This window comes from Echiichthys vipera, assembly GCF_963691815.1.
Source record: "Echiichthys vipera genome assembly, chromosome: 21".
Classification (NCBI taxonomy): Eukaryota; Metazoa; Chordata; class Actinopteri; order Perciformes; family Trachinidae; genus Echiichthys; species Echiichthys vipera.
The window spans coordinates 5,592,856-5,609,137 of NC_139846.1; positions in this window are offsets into that span (position 1 = coordinate 5,592,856).

Consider the following 16,282-nt stretch of genomic DNA (forward strand, 5'->3'; position numbering starts at 1 on the left):
ACTTTGGAGGGCACAAAAACTACTAAATCGGAAAGCACTTCATCTGTTGCACTGCACACTAGTCTCTGCACACGTACAATACTGTACAGAGGTGTGGGGACACACTTACAAAGGCTACACACATTCCCTGCTAATGCTCCAAACAAGAGCTTTGAGAATTATACACCATGCCAATTATAGGGCACATACAAATCAATTATTTATCAAATCAAAAATACTTAAATTATATGCTTTAATAAACTGTTGTACAATACAGATGATGTAAAAGGCTTCCAACAAAAGTCTCCCTTACAACTTGTAAATACTATTCCTAGACAGAGAGAAGGAACACAATCTGAGAGGAAACATGATCTTCAGGCAGAGAAAGGTACGAACTACAATAGAATCCTTCACCATGTTGGTCAAGGGTGTCATAGTGTAATGATATATATGAGGAGGTCAAAAACATCAGCAAAACCGAGTGTCTTCAAAAAGAAGTATGTAAATATGACTATTAAAAGCTACAGGATGCCCAGGATGAGGGTTAACAAAGGTCAAAGGCAGGAGACAGCAGAAGCTGTGTTGAGACATTGAGTATGGGCGTAAAAACAAAAAACAATTATACAACAATAACAGCTGACACTGAAAAGCACATTACGAGGCAAATGTCAACTTGTGCGTAAGCAAGATGTTTTTTTTGTTTTTACTTTTCTTCATAACGTGCAACAAAAATGTGCAGATAAAAGACCAGACTGTTGTTCACTCTTGACGGACTAAAATGGACACTTGTGGAGACACACTCGTAGTCTGTTTGACTGTCTAGAGCTAGACTGCAGCTGATTACTACCTGCTGTTGAAACATGTTCTGTCAAATGTCATAAGAAAAATAGTATGATGAAGTTAATGCATTTTGTGGGTGGGGGCGGGACTAGATAAGCTTTTGCTTCTCCCACTTTCCCTTTCGGTCATTTGAATTGTATGATTTAAACTAAGATAATGTGTGATGATGATCGATTTAACTGACATGTCCGAAATAAACAAAAAAACAAATAAACAATGGTCACAAGTCACTTTTTGAAAGTCCAAGTCAAGTCTCTGAGGGAAGCAACATGTCCTTATCAAGTCTTATGGTTTTAATAAATAATAAAAAAAGAGTTGAAGTGCAACCATACTGTATAATTACACAAGGTCCCAACTAATGACAGTTTATAATCTAGTGTAAATAAAGAAAGTCTGCTGCTCTCTTTACCTGAACTAATTACAGACACACCTGAAACTCCAGGTCCTGCTCTCATTGGAGGATTTGAAGACCTTTGAAATAACTTGGAGGCAGACACATCTGGCTGTAGATATTCTGCATGCTATATTTATGATTATGCTCAATTTTGATGTATATTTGCTTTTTTTTAACTTTTTATTTAATATATTTTTATTGCATTATTTTCATGTATTTTATATTGGCTGCTCATTCTGTTTGTGAGAAACGTTGTCAGTCGTGCTGCTGTCTGTCTCAGGACACTCTGAAAAAAAAGAGATATTTATGTGAGTGAGCTCTTTCTGTGAAATAAATAAAAAATCTTCCAGCCTCTCAAACTCAGTGTAATGGTTAAAGCTAATAACACAGTAACATTACCGTTAAATGGTCAACAATAAACCTGTAACGTAATCTTGCCTTTAGCTGACATTAATAATTAACAAGTATTTCTCCTGGTTTAACAGTCTTAGCCAGCAGATGGTGGCTGCACCGGCAAGAAAACACTTTTCAAAAATATGTAATTTAATGAACGCCAATCTAAAAGTTAACCTCTCACAAAGCTAACATTAGTAACAAGCTAATGATGATAGTTTATGAAGCTGAGCTTAACACAGACGTTGCATTCGGCGATTCTCTTGTATCGGCTGTACCAGAAGTTTTTAAAGCCAAACAATATGAGAAACAGTAATGAAACTGCCGCAGCAGACTGAGGTGAAGTTAGTCTGAGGTTAGGAAAAACTTCGCCCCGGTCAGCAGCAGCAGCGGGTGATGTGCTCTCTGCGTCATCTGTGGAGTGTGACCGCTCTGACATCTCTGTGAGAGAGAATGACTTTCTGTTCCTGATGTTAATTCTCCAAAAAGTACATAAATAAAAAGATTGTTCACAAGTCTCAAATCTCATGGCCGAGTTGAGTCTCAAGTCTTTGGGGGGCGAGTCCAAGTCAAGTCTCAAGTTACTTTTGTGTGCAACTTATGTGAGACTCGAGTTTGAGTCTCACACTCGAGTCCCCATCTCTGCCACCTTCTAACCCACATCTATGTGGATGATAACCACTGAATACGGCCATTCAATGGAGTGATAACATCCAAAGTGGGATTCAGTAAGGCAATGAACAGGTATACCAAACTTTCTTTCAAGCCAGTTCTTAAAGTAACTCTTTAACATCATGAAACCACATTCAAGTCAGTACTTGCATTGATTGTCTGATTTATAAACAGGATGGATTGGTCTTTCTAGTGTTTCAGTGTTCTTGGCCTATGTTGGGTCCAATTAAACGTTCACTAAAATCCAAGTAAGACCCACCCAGATTGCAAAACAAAGATCTGGTCAGGTTTCTATGTTTTTAGTGGTTTGGTTCTGCCCAGAATCCACTAAAAACCTCTGCATGTCAAATTGATACCCGGCAGCTAAGTGATTTCTCTGCTGCAGAAGCCCAGTCTAACACTGAGCAGGTGTCATAAGAATAGGGATCAGCTTTGTCAGTGAATCTGCCATTAACAGCCAGATCATGCTTGAAGGGGTTTTTTTTCTGTGCAGTGAATCATTAGTCACTACATTTAATTTGTCAAGACTTCGGAGTAGGCGTATTTAAAATGAATTAAGTGTGCATATTCTTTTTGATAATACATTGGTACAATACATGGCTATTCTAGGACATTAGTAGATTCAGGGACAGTGACAGCTGATGCTGCACACCTTACTGGGCACCATGGGACAGCATAGCATCTGGACACGTCTGTGTATTTGTGTGCCTTTGAAAAGTACAGCAAGGTTGTCTTTTTTTCTTTTTCGGTTGACAAACCTGCTTCACATTTAAAACTAAATATAATCTGACACAAGCTTGCATTGAATAATCACAGAGAGCAAAACACAATGAACAGATTTACTAAGTGATGGTGTGATTTACAATATCATATATGACTATTAGAAAGTGATAAAGAAAGTTCTATTTTTATGGGGTACTATCCCATTTTACAACTTGATTGAAATATTGGTATGTTTTTTTTATATTATTCTACATAGGAGAGAATGAGATTAGAGAAATAGTTAGTTTAATCACACAGTTCATCCACTTTTAAGACACCCACATCTTTAAGAGGCGGTCACACAATATTAAGCTTCTTGATAACAATCCCATCCACCCATTGCAACCCAATATGGAATTATATTTGATTATGTCTTCCTAAGAGAAATATCTGGCTTCCATCTGCCGCTGTTATCATCAAACTTATTAAAAGGTTTGTTCCAATAAAACTGTAATCCTGTTAGTGGATCATCAAACACACTTCATATTGCCCTGGCCTAATGTTCTTAGAAGAAACTAGATCAATGACATACAAAGACAAAAGGAAAAACTGTCTGACTGGAAGATTATTGCAAATGTTCTCTTTCATATTATGCTAAACTTCGTTGAAATTGGCCTCTGTTTAATGTCACAGTGCATATTACATTGACTTTATGAAATATCAGGATTAAAGGTAAGAGTAATTCTAATTTCTATTTCACATACTGAAAATAAAGCTTGTAATTGAATGAACTATCGCATGTTTTGGAGAAATTCCACAAGGGATAGGATTAGGATTTATTGGATGGTTGATGGGATGTTTGGTTTGGAAAAGTGTTGGAACACATTGGCAAGCATGCAATCTTGGAACCTAGCTTTTTGTTATGATTTATCTGCATTTATGTATAGATATCTGTAACTCATTGCCACATCTCAAGTTGCTAATCAGACTATAAACAATGACTGCCGCTTGGAAGTCTTGGCCTAAATATCTTCTGGCTACACCGGAAAGCCCGAAAATATTAGTCGCTAATGTCAGGCAGATAGCTTTTTGGCTATGGGGTATGGTATTGCCAGAATCATGCAAATACACAGCCCTAATGTGGCGGTTATTGGTAGACTTATACAGTTCACACTTGGGTTATAGTATTAACACTTACCCAGGAGCTACAAAGGTTTTAACAAATTCAGATACAAATATATTCACTATTCATACAGTATTCATAGTTGCAACAAAATGAGAAATCTTCCAAAGTCTTATAATGACATAACGATTGCTTGGGACTACAAATGCTCTGTTTTACACAAGAAATTCAAGTACGTTTGCAAGTAAGCATGTCTTCAGTTACAGGACAACTCCAAGTCATTAATAAAAACAGTATTGTATTTAGACCTGTTTAATTGAGTTCGGGTGAAAGGTTTTTTGCACTGCTTCAAAAACCATACAGCACTATTTCAAGGAGTCATTTCTAATCCGCCCACAGAGACTGACAGGGACAGATTAATTTAAGGAATTGCATCAATTCCTTTCTCTCCCTATTTCTAAGCCACTAAGACAAAAAGAAGAGATTAAATTCAGCTATACAGTATATTACTGTTAGGTATAAAGTCTACACCACAGACTGTAGTAAATTGCCCCTCTAACATAAGCCATATAAATGATTGTTTTTCATTTATGAAGAAAAGGTATTTTCTTATCCTTGGTGGTGATAGGTGGCTATGTGTGTCATCAGCTGAAAGATTGTCTCTGGATGAAAAAAAAGAGACAAGCGAGGCCTCAGGCATGTGTTTCTGAACAGTGAAAATAATTGAAATGTGTAAAGGGGAATGTAATTGTTTCTGGAGAGAATTAAAAGGAACAGCAAAGCAACAGTAGAGCACTGCTGTATGCATCAAAAACTGGTGTGAGCCAAAAACATACTCGGGGTATGAAAATAACTTTTTTAGTCTATCTGCCAATGGCTGGTGAACTGAAAACAATTTGCCAAATTATCTTTCAACTGGCCCTAAAACTGCATAAGAGGAAAAATGACAATTCGAAATACGGGGGAGCTACAGGGAGCTTTGCTCCGGTGAAAGTATGTTATAATTTTCTGTAATAATGTATATTTTCCTATATGGTGTTTCAATCCAACATCTGTAGGAGTTTGTCACTATACTAGAATTTTAAACTTTTATGCAATACGTCTTTTAATACCACAGCAAAAAGTCATGTGCACAATGTACAGAAAAATTCACTAAACACATACCAACATGTGTAAAAATGTCAAGAGAGATAAATATCTGTAAAATCTGATTTTAGATTTTTTATTTATTTAACATGTGGCGGTTTATAAGAGTGGGCGGTAATAATTGTTGACCCTGCAAACTGCCTTCAGTCTTTGAAAAATAAAAATGATTAGTGAAATTAAACTTGTTTCAAAGAATCTTAATAAAGATTGGGGATTTAGAAACACTGCTTGAGTTCAATTAACCAACTTTATGAAGGACAAAAAACGACCTTAACATGGAACAAACACAATAACGTGACTTTAAAAAGACCTTTTCTGTAAAAAGGAGTGCACCAGTTCGTTGCCTGAAACAGTCATTGTGAGTCCCTGCTCTATATCCAATAAACCCATCCCTGATGACTCACTGCAAGATTTCAAAGAATACTGCAAAATTCAAAGACTACATTTGTATTCAGCAGGAACAAAAAAAAATTCCAGCAATATATCTGAGGATAGAGTGCATATTGTTTCATCCTGCAGGAGAAAGATGGAACTACAAGCCTTTATATTGATTTGTTTTGCCTTTTCAAACATAAGGTGACCTAACTAAAACAAGTGAGCTCAAACTGAAAGCCAATTCAATATTGTGGTTTAATTGAAGATGTGAAACAGATTTATCTGATATTAGATTAGAAAGTACTGCCCTCAGGTGGAAGGATCAATTACTACAAAAGATTGAATTGTCTCATAGTCCCTTTGCTCTGTGTATAATTAGATAGATGCAGTGTGAGGAACAGTGCACAGCACAAACACAGACATACTGGAAGACAGGTAGGCTACAATACACAGACGCACAGTACTTCCACACACACTACAATACATAGATGTATTTGAAGCCTGACTATTGCAAAGAACAGAATGAAAAGTAATGCAATACAACAGAATAAACCCTTAATTAGCCCTAAGTCAAATATTAGCTTAAGTGATACATAGTCACCAGTGATATTCTCTGAAAAAAACAACACACTTAAACAGATAAACCACATAAAGATAGAATAAAAGCTCACATATCAAAGGAGAAGATGAAATGCAAATGCACCCAATGATTTGCATTAACTGTTCTGGAAAACTACAAAATTCTATAATGCAAGAGGGTTTTGCTCAGAACATCAAATATTGCATACTGATTTAAAAAGAGAATGCTTGTAATTGGGAAGACCCAGGACCAGGAACACGTCGGGATCCCCCAGTTAGAGCTGGTTAACGTGGCCCGGGAAAGGGAAGTTCGGGGTCCTCTGCTAGAGCTGCTGCCCCCGTGAAGGCGATCCCAGATTAGCGGTTGAAGATGAGTGAGTGAGTGATGCTTGTAATTTAAAATATGCTGTGCCTTCAGTTTCAAAATAGAATACCACACATGTTCAAAATGCTTTGCACTATAAACAGAAAAAACAAATCAATAATTTTGAAAGTATTTTATCATTTATGCTTTTTGGGGCAGCAGGCGAAGTCCCTGCATTGACCAAGTAAGGAGTGCAGACATGTAGCTGGAGAGGTGCCAGTTCACATTGTGGGCACTGCCAAGGTGTCCTTGAGCAAAGCACCAAACCCACAACTGCTTAGGATGCCTGTCCTTGCTCTGATATCTCTGGATGTAATGCATAATGTGTATATAACATGGTGAGAAAGTATTTCTTCTTCTTCAAGCTGTTGTTACAATACAAAGACCTTCACAAGTTAACATTCATTGTGTTTAGTCAGAGAATGATCAAATGATTAAAGGGCAATGCACATTCTGACCTTTTGTTTTAGTCAGTAATATATTATATACTCTTTTGATATTTGTAATGAAAACACAACAGCATTGACTTAAGAGTGGATCAAAGAGTAGCTTGCAGTTAAAACTGACTAATGCCTATTTCAACCTGCGGTATATCTGTCTTAAACAACTCTTATGCTCCTTCATTCATACAGACAACGCCAATGAAAATGATCAAAACAGCTGTGGCTTGGGAACGATATACCACCTTTATAATGTGCTAACAAGTAAAACTGATGCTGGCCGTCTTTCAAAGGGTTGTCATAGTGATGGTTGTGCAGGGTTGGAGTCACGGCCACACAAGCCTGATTCTAAACTCCACAACTCACTTGAGATGAGATGTGTCACAACTGGTCCATTATGGTAAGAATACAACCCCACCTCAGTCATTAGCAGGAGCACAGCATCACCAGCAGCAGCAGCAGGAAATCCATGTATAATGTAAACCTGTGGGGTTACAGGAAAAGGCGTCTCTGTGTGGACAGGTCCTAAGTCAAACAGCAGTGTGATAACTTGGGATTCTTCCTGTCCAAGCCTTGAGGATGAGATTATCCAGAAGAAGATTCCCCTTATCCTGGTGTCAACGACTGTGTTATCAAATGTACTACTGTAGGGCTGTAGTCAACCAAAAAATGTTGGTCAACTCATATTGTAGTTACTCTTCAACCAACCGGTTGGTCAATTGTGTAAAAGAAATCACATGACATTATCTTTAAAGATTAATGTACAGGGCATGTCATAATGTGCCGCTACTCTCCATATTTTTTAAGCATGACAAAGTATTATATTTGCGGGCCTTTGGATATGCTTAATAATCTACCCTAAGGCCAGACCGCACATTCACATTCTCATCTCTGACCCTCGCAGTATTATCTTTATAACAAGCAATGTTTCTCGACTCATCACTGCACATTTGGACATTAACACTATGAGGTTGCATCACCACAGTTTCAGTAGCTGGTAGAGCAGACACCATTAAGAGTCAGGAAGGTAGAGAGAAAGCTTTCACTCCACTCTCTTGGAGCCCCAAAGGACATGGCAAGAGGTTTACCCTGCAGTCTTTCTCAATATGTGGACTAATGTGTAGGGGAAACATCCAATGATATGGAGGCAAAACAGTAATTACAACACAACAGTCTGCGCTGATCTCCTAGATTGAAGGTATTTAAAATTGGCCAAATTAAATAAATTAAAAATGCATACAACAAATTAATACTGCATTTAGGTACAAACCATAGGGGTATAAAATATGCCTCATTAACATTATCACAAAATATCATGCTTTATGTGAGTGCAGTGACAACTCTCATTATACTTTTTTTCTTCCCACTTCATGCTATGGTTTAAAGACACACTGATGCCAAGGGACCAGGTAGTGCGGTTTGGATTTCTGTGTGGTTTGCCAAACTAAGGGATTTCATGAATCTGGAGAGCAAGCAAAAGTGTTGCAGCAGGCCACTGGGAAACAAGCAATATTGCATATTATGAGTGAGAACAACCCAGCTGACATACTCTTAGAGGACGCCAGTTCCAGCTCTTTATTAGATTTATATTGAGGCCCTGCTGAGAATAGTTGAAAGAGAAATGAAATGGCACCAAAATTTGAGTTAGATCCCCATTGGGAGAGTCATTTTCAGTTGAAAGTGCAAGAAAACAGGTCAATTTTAGAAGGGTCAAAAATTATTAGAACAGGAAGCATGAATTGCAGAAAGTGTTGAAGCTAATAATTACACAGCCAGGGGTCATTTTACTCATTCAATATAATAATATTTATAAAACTGTAACTGCAACATCATTGTTGATTGAATACTAATTTCTTTCAAAACAGAGCAACTATTAAACCATTTCTAGGGAGCAAAGGGACTAAAGAATATTCTCTTTCTCAGACATGCAACCAATTTTGTTTTCACAGACACATAACAGCAATGCTCACACAAGCGATCCTACTTGTACAATGTCTCTCCAAGCAGCCTCCATGCAGAAAACCAATATGTTTGGGCAATGAATATTTTATTCCAATCCAAAGTCCAGACAATAACATTCTCCAGATGCACTAACAGCCACATAAATTCTACCTTGATTTTGTTCTGTCACCACTGAGACCTAGTAAGTGCTCAATTTCATGGTTGATCTGGTATTGTACTTGTTTAAATCCAATGTTAGGGAGTGTGAAAGCAGAAAAAAATGGTGGAGACTGGAAATGTTAATGAGGCCCGAAGTGTGTCCATTGAGAAGGTTAATGGCAATGTGAACTCTTCAGGGGTGACACTTGGTAATATGGATGCCTGAATCACTATTAAAAAATATTTGCTGACCTGTACATAATTAACATCAAAGACACGATAGAGGTGCTTGGCAGATTATGAGGTTGTATAATTTCTCTGCATCTTCTCAGGCTATCAAGGACACAGTATACAACCCCAATCCCATGAAGTTGGGACATTGTGTTAAACGGGAATAGAAATAGAATACAATGATTTTTAAATCAGTTTCAACCTATAATCAATTGAATACACTACAAAGACAAGATATTTAATGTTCAAACTGATAAACTTTATTGTTTTGTTTTTTTTGCAAATATTCACTCATTTTGATTTTGATGCCTACAACCTGTTCCAAAAAATCTGAGACAGGGGCATGTACTACTGTGTAACATGCCCTTTCTTTTTAACAACACTCAATTTGGGAACTGAGGACACTAGTTGTTGAAGCTTTTTAGTTGGAATTTTTTCCCATTATTTCTTGATGTACAACTTCAGTTGCTCAAAAGTCCGGGGTCTCTGTTGTCATATTTTGTGCTTCATAAAGCGCCAAACATTGCACTCTTTTACTACGAAGCCACGCTGTTGTAACACATGCAGAATGTGTCTTGGTATTGTCTTGCTGAAATAAGGAGGGACGTCCCTGAAAAAGACATTGCTTGAATGGCAGAATCTGTTGCTCCAAAACCTGTATGTTCCTTTCTTTTCTTTTTTTTCCTCTGCAAATTTTTTTATTGATTTTTTGCAGACCTTAACAGAGAAACAGGTCAAACACATGTACAGTACGTCTGCTTTAAGCTGAAAAAAAAGAAAACCACAGACAAAAACAGAAAAACCACAACATGAATCCCACCATCCCTCCCAACAACCCACGTCGGACACAGTCACAATAACAGAAAACAAGTAACCAAATAACATGTAACAAAAGTAGATAACGTAAGATAAAGTAAAAAAAAAAACTAAATAAATAAAAAATAAAATAAAAAAATAAAAAAATAGAAATAGAAAACCGGCCTGGCACAAATCGAAGATGAGTGGACCAGTTTCAAAATGTCCCTCCACTGGACCTCAGTAATGTCTACCCCCAAATCATCTTCTCTTTCAGTTTCTCATTTGAGAAGTGATTGATAGGCATCATCATTATTATTTGGCAAAGGACGCTTCAAGCCTCTTTTCTCAGCTCCTGTGACTGCTGGCTCTACCAGTGAGGATCCAGGTTGTTCTTCAGAAATAGCGCTGAGATCCAGAATGAATGTTTCCTCTTCATTTGGAGGAACTGGCTCACTTTCCTCTACCATCAAAGGCTCACCATCCCCTACAACACCTTGAATCCCATGCAGAGCTTTAGAGTTCTCACCTCCAATAATGTCCAGAACCACATCCGTGTATATACCTCTCTTAAAGGGTTTGTTGCCCGTGTTTTTTTGCTTCAGGGTCCTCTTCTAGCCAGACCCCATTGCATTAACATGCTGGGTAATTTCAACCCAAATGTCTTTCTTCTTTTTGTTAGTCACCATTCCACTTGCAACAGAGCTTCCTACTATTGAGGCATAATGGCACTTAACACCCTCCAGCAGTGCATGGGTTTCTGCAACGGTGAAATAAGGTCCTTTTGAGTCCATGGTTGCCCCTCATCTGTCGTAGTGAACATAGTATTTATAGGCCTTTGGCTTGATTGATTGAACACAAGCCAAAGCACATCAGCTAATGAGTGGGTGGGTATTTGACAGCCATCTTATATTCAGCCTTTAACAGAGAGAGAGAGAGAGGCACTGACGTGGCAGGTATTGTCTAGGCTATCACCATTTTGGTGGAAGAGGATACCGTCAAAGGGTATATGTTGAGCGTGCAAAACCACTGGAGCAATACACCGATGAAGAACTGTATGCTCGCTTTCGCTTTGGGAATGCTGATATCAGGTACATTGCAGACCTTGTCAGGCCAAAGCTTGAACAGAGAACCCGAAGGAGTCACAGTCTGTCAGTGGAAGAACAGGTCCTCATTGATCTGCGCTTTTATGCATCTGGGACTTTCTACCAAGTTGTTGGTGACAATATAGGAGTGGACAAATCAACTGTGAGTGATGCAGTGAAAGCTGTGTCAATTGCATTGGCCAGCCTGGTCAATCAGTTTGTTTCTCTTCCAAAGGATGACCAGATTGCCCAGACCAAGCACAATTTTTTTCTTTTGGGGAAAATGCCCAATACTATTAGGGTTATTGACTGCACTCATGTGCATATCCAAGCACCTCATGACAGGGACTGGGAGTACATCAACCGAAAGGGGAGGCGCAGCATCAACATCCAACTTGTGGGTGACGCTGACCTCATCATCACAAACTGTGTCGTGAAGTGGCCTGGGTCTGATCATGATGCACGTATCCTGAGAGAGAGTGCTTTATACAGAGAGCTCCAAAACAACTGACCGGATGGCATACTATTAGGAGACAGTGCCTATCCACTTTTACCCTGGCTGATGACTCCTTTTCTTGCAGCAACCACACCTGCGCAGGCATGCATCACCACTGCTCATTGCAAAACCAGATGTGCAATTTAGCGTTTAATTGGAGTTCTGAAGAGACGCTTTTTGCATGCCTTAACTACTTGCGAGTGGAGCCCAAGGGAGCATGCAACATAATACTTGCGTGTATTGTCCTGCATAACATCGCTACCAGGCGCAATGTCCCTCTCCCTGATGATGTGTATGATGCACCTGAGCCTGCTGAAGAACCAGACCAACCTCTGGCGTTCTGTCAGAATGAGGGACTGACTGGACGTGTAGTAAGGGATACCATTGTTAGACATCATTTTTGACGGTTTCATCTGTGATCATTGTTTGTTTGAAATTAATATACAGTGATGACAGAAAAATGTGCGATTTGGAACCGAGACACCCAAGCCCACACCATCGGCCTATGCTCCAAACAATAGAGCAAGGAGAATCCAGTGCCTAAGGGAAGAGCTCAAGCTGATAAAAAGGCAGTACAAGAAAGCAGGGTAAGTTGAGAGAGTTGGCCTGGCGGACCTGAGAGCAATCCTGAGGAAACAACTTTTGTTTTCCACAGGAGGAGACAAAAAGAGAGAGCCAGGAAGAGGGCAGCATTCCTGGCCAATCCCTTCAAGTTGACCAAGCAACTCCTTGGCCAGAAGAGGACTGGTCACCTCACTTGCTCCAAAGAGGTCATTAACAACCACCTCAAGGCCACGTACAGTCACCCAAACAGAGAGGAGCCGCTAGGTCCATGTGATGCACTGACAACACCACCAGAGCCTACATCAGACTTCAACCTGAAGGAGCCCTGCCTACGTGAAGTGGAGGAGGTGGTGCGAAAAGCAAGATCAATTTCAGCACCAGGCCCAAGTGGAGTGCCTTATAAGGTGTACAAGTACTGCCCCGAAGCTACTACATCGGCTTTTGAGGGCCCTGAAGGTAATCTTGAGAAGAGGGAAGATTGTGCAATCATGGAGGTATGCTGAAGGAGTATATATACCGAAAGTATCGACCAGTTTCGTGTCATCTCCTTGCTCAATGTGGAGAGCAAAATCTTTTTCAGCATCCTGGCCAAGAGACTGTCCAACTTCCTGTTGAACAACAATTACATCGACATGTCAGTGCAGAAGGGAGGAAAACCAGGAGTTCCTGGTTGGATGGAACACACAGGCGTGGTAACTCAACTCATCAGGGAGGCAAGAGAAGGCAGAAGGGACCTGGCTGTGCTATGGCTGGATCTCACCAACGCCTATGGCTCAATACCCCACAAGCTGGTGGAGGTTGCACTGGAGAAACACCATGTACCCCAGAAGGGGAAATACCTCATCCTGGACTATTACAGCAAGTTCAGCTTGAGAGTCTCCTCTGGCCAGTTGTCATCTGACTGGAACCAGCTGGAAGTGGGTATTATCACGGGTTGTACAATATCAGTGACCCTGTTTGCACTAGCAATGAACATGCTGGTCAATGCAGTTGAACCAGAATGCAGAGGTCCCCTCAGCAAGTCTGGAGTAAGGCAACCTCCCATCAGAGCCTTCATGGATGACCTCACGGTAACAGCTGTACCAGGAGTCAGGTGGATCCTCCAGGGTTTGGAGAGGCTCATGAGATGGGCCCGCATTAGTTTCAAACCTGCAAAGTCCAGATCCTTGGTTCTAAAGAAAGGGAAAGTCATAGCCAAATTCCGGTTCCGGCTGGGAGAACAACATATGCCGTCAGTGACTGAAAAGCCAGTGAAGAGCCTTGGAAAGGTCTTCAACTGCAGCCTGAATGACAGGGATTCCATCAAAGCAACCAGTGCTGACCTGGATAGCTGGTTGAGAACAGTTGACAAGTCTGGGCTCCCTGGAAGATTCAAGGCCTGGATTTATCAACATGGGATCCTTCCAAGAATTTTGTGGCCTTTGCTCATATATGAGGTCCCCATGACTGTGGTAGAAGGCTTTGATCAAAGGGTGAGCAGCCATCTACGCAGATGGCGGGGATTGCCGCGCAGCCTAAGCAACTTCGGGCTGTATGGTAACACCAATAAGCTCAGGCTCCCTTTCAGCTCAGTCAGGGAAGAGTTCATTTTGGCGAGGGCACGGGAACACCTGCAGTCCTCTGGATCCAAAGATGCCAAAGTGTCTGGGGCAGGGATTGTGGTGAGGACAGGGAGGAAGTGGAGGGCAGCCGAGGCAGTCCAGCAAGCTGAGACCCGATTGAAGCATAAGGCCATCCTTGGAACAGTAGTGCAAGGTAGAGCTGGACTTGGGAGACTAACAGCAACCAGGTATGAGACTGCCAGCGGGAGGGAGAGGCAGAGGCTGGTGCAGGAGGAGGTGCGAGCTTCAGTCGAGGAAGAGCGAACCAGCAGAGTAGTAGCCATGTGGCAGCAGGGTGCGTGGATGAAGTGGGAGCAGGCGATGGAGCTGAATGTCACCTGGAAAGACATCTGGAAGTGGAACCCCCAGCGGATCAAGTTCCTGATTCAGGGGGTTTATGATGTCCTTCCAAGCCCATCAAACCTGTGCACATGGGGCAAGATAGAAACATCTGCATGCCCCCTGTGTTCCAAAATAGGAACCCTGGAACAAATCCTGAGCAGCTGCTCCAAGGTTGCTGAGTGAGGGTAGGTATTGATGGAGGCCAGACCAGGTCCTGAAATCCATTGCTGAGGCAATCAGCAATGAGATCAAGGGCAGCCGGTACACCCAAACCACAGCTAAGGCCATGAATGTTGTCAGGGAAGGGGAAAGGCCAGAGAAAACATCAAAGAACTGCTCTGCTGGTATGCTCTCCACAGCCAGAGACTGGGGCCTGACATCATCTTGGTCTCAGAGGCCGCAAAATAACTCATCTTGCTGGAGCTAACGGTTCCCTGGGAGGAGAGGATGGAGGAGGCTCATGAAAGAAAGAGGGAAAAGTACGAAGAGCTGGTGAAAGATTGTCGGAGGAACGGTTCGAGGACCAGGTCCTTGAGCAAGGCCTATGGCACACTGGGCATAACAGGTGCCAATCGAAGGAGAGAGATAGGTAACAATGTGGAGGCAGCAGAGAGAGCCTCCAGATGGCTCTGGCTGAAGAGGAGAGAGCAGTGGGGGCAGTAGAATGCCACTTGGACATAGGCCGGGGTCTGATCAGCCTCGGCTGGGTCGCCTGGAGGAGGGTGTCTGTTGTAAGACCCGAAACACCCAGAGATCCCAGGAAACAACACTGATGTCCAAGGTTGTGCATCAGTAGATGTTTCTGTCAACTGATCCAGATTCAAAGTAGGATTGGATTCCGTGATCTAATCCGAGTCCATTTTCAAGATTTGATCCAATCCGATAACCAAAATCCGATCGGAATTGCTAATGTGAATAATAGTGGAGATAATTGACAACCCTGGCGAGTGGATCTCTGTAGACTAAAGGGTTTGGAGATGGAATTATTGGTTAAAATCTCAACGGTTGGATTTGTATATAGCAGTTGGAGCCATTTTAGAAACGTTTTTCCTAACCCAAATCTTGGAAGTACTTCAAAGAGGTAACCCCATTCTATCCTATCAAATGCCTGGCTTGCATCGACCGACAGCAGTGCTGTGTCCTTTGCGTCATATTTCTCATATAATATATTTAGGACTCTTCTTATATTATGGTAGCCTTGTCTATTTTGTATGAAACCTTGTTGATCATCAATAATCAGCTGAGGGAGGTATTTATCTAATCTTCTAGAGAGCGTTTTGCAAAGAATTTTTATATCACATCCCATTAAACTAATTTGCCTGTAAGACGAGCATTTGGTTGGGGGCTTATTTGGTTTTAATATTAGGGTTATTATAGCCAACCTTAAAGAATCCGGGAGTGTATCTTTCATAAACGACTCTTCATACATGTCCAGAAGCGGCCTTAATAGCTGTCTTTTAAATGTTTTGTAAAACTCGATTGGTAACCCATCTGTCCGGATGCCTTACTGCTACTGATGGCTCCTATAGCTTCATCAAGTTCTTTTGTTGTTAATGGACCATCTAGTGTTATTTTCTCGTCCTATGATATAGTCGGAAATGGCAACTGGTCAAGAATTGTCTTTTGAGCTTCTCTATTTTCTGTACATTCTGATTTGTATAACAATTTATAAAAATTTCTAAAAGTGTTATTTATCTCTACGGGGTCCATAATAAAGTTGCCAGAGTTTGATTTTATACTATTAATGGTTCTTTCACCTTGCATTTTCTTTATCCTCCATGCCAATAATTTACCTGCCTTTTTCCCTTGCTCATAGTATGCAACTTTATCAGTCATTAACTTATACACATGACAAACCCCTACACATACAACTACAAAATTTCAAACAGTCCCACCCTCGAACCTAGCATTTTTCAAATTTCCTCAAATTTTAGTTTCGGAAATTTGAGGAACGTTGATCCACAGTATTTGGGGAGCAACTGGTCTGCGTGACCAGGACCATTAACAAAACAATCAGTGCCATCTACCACGCACTTCACATTGCAATATATGTATGTACAT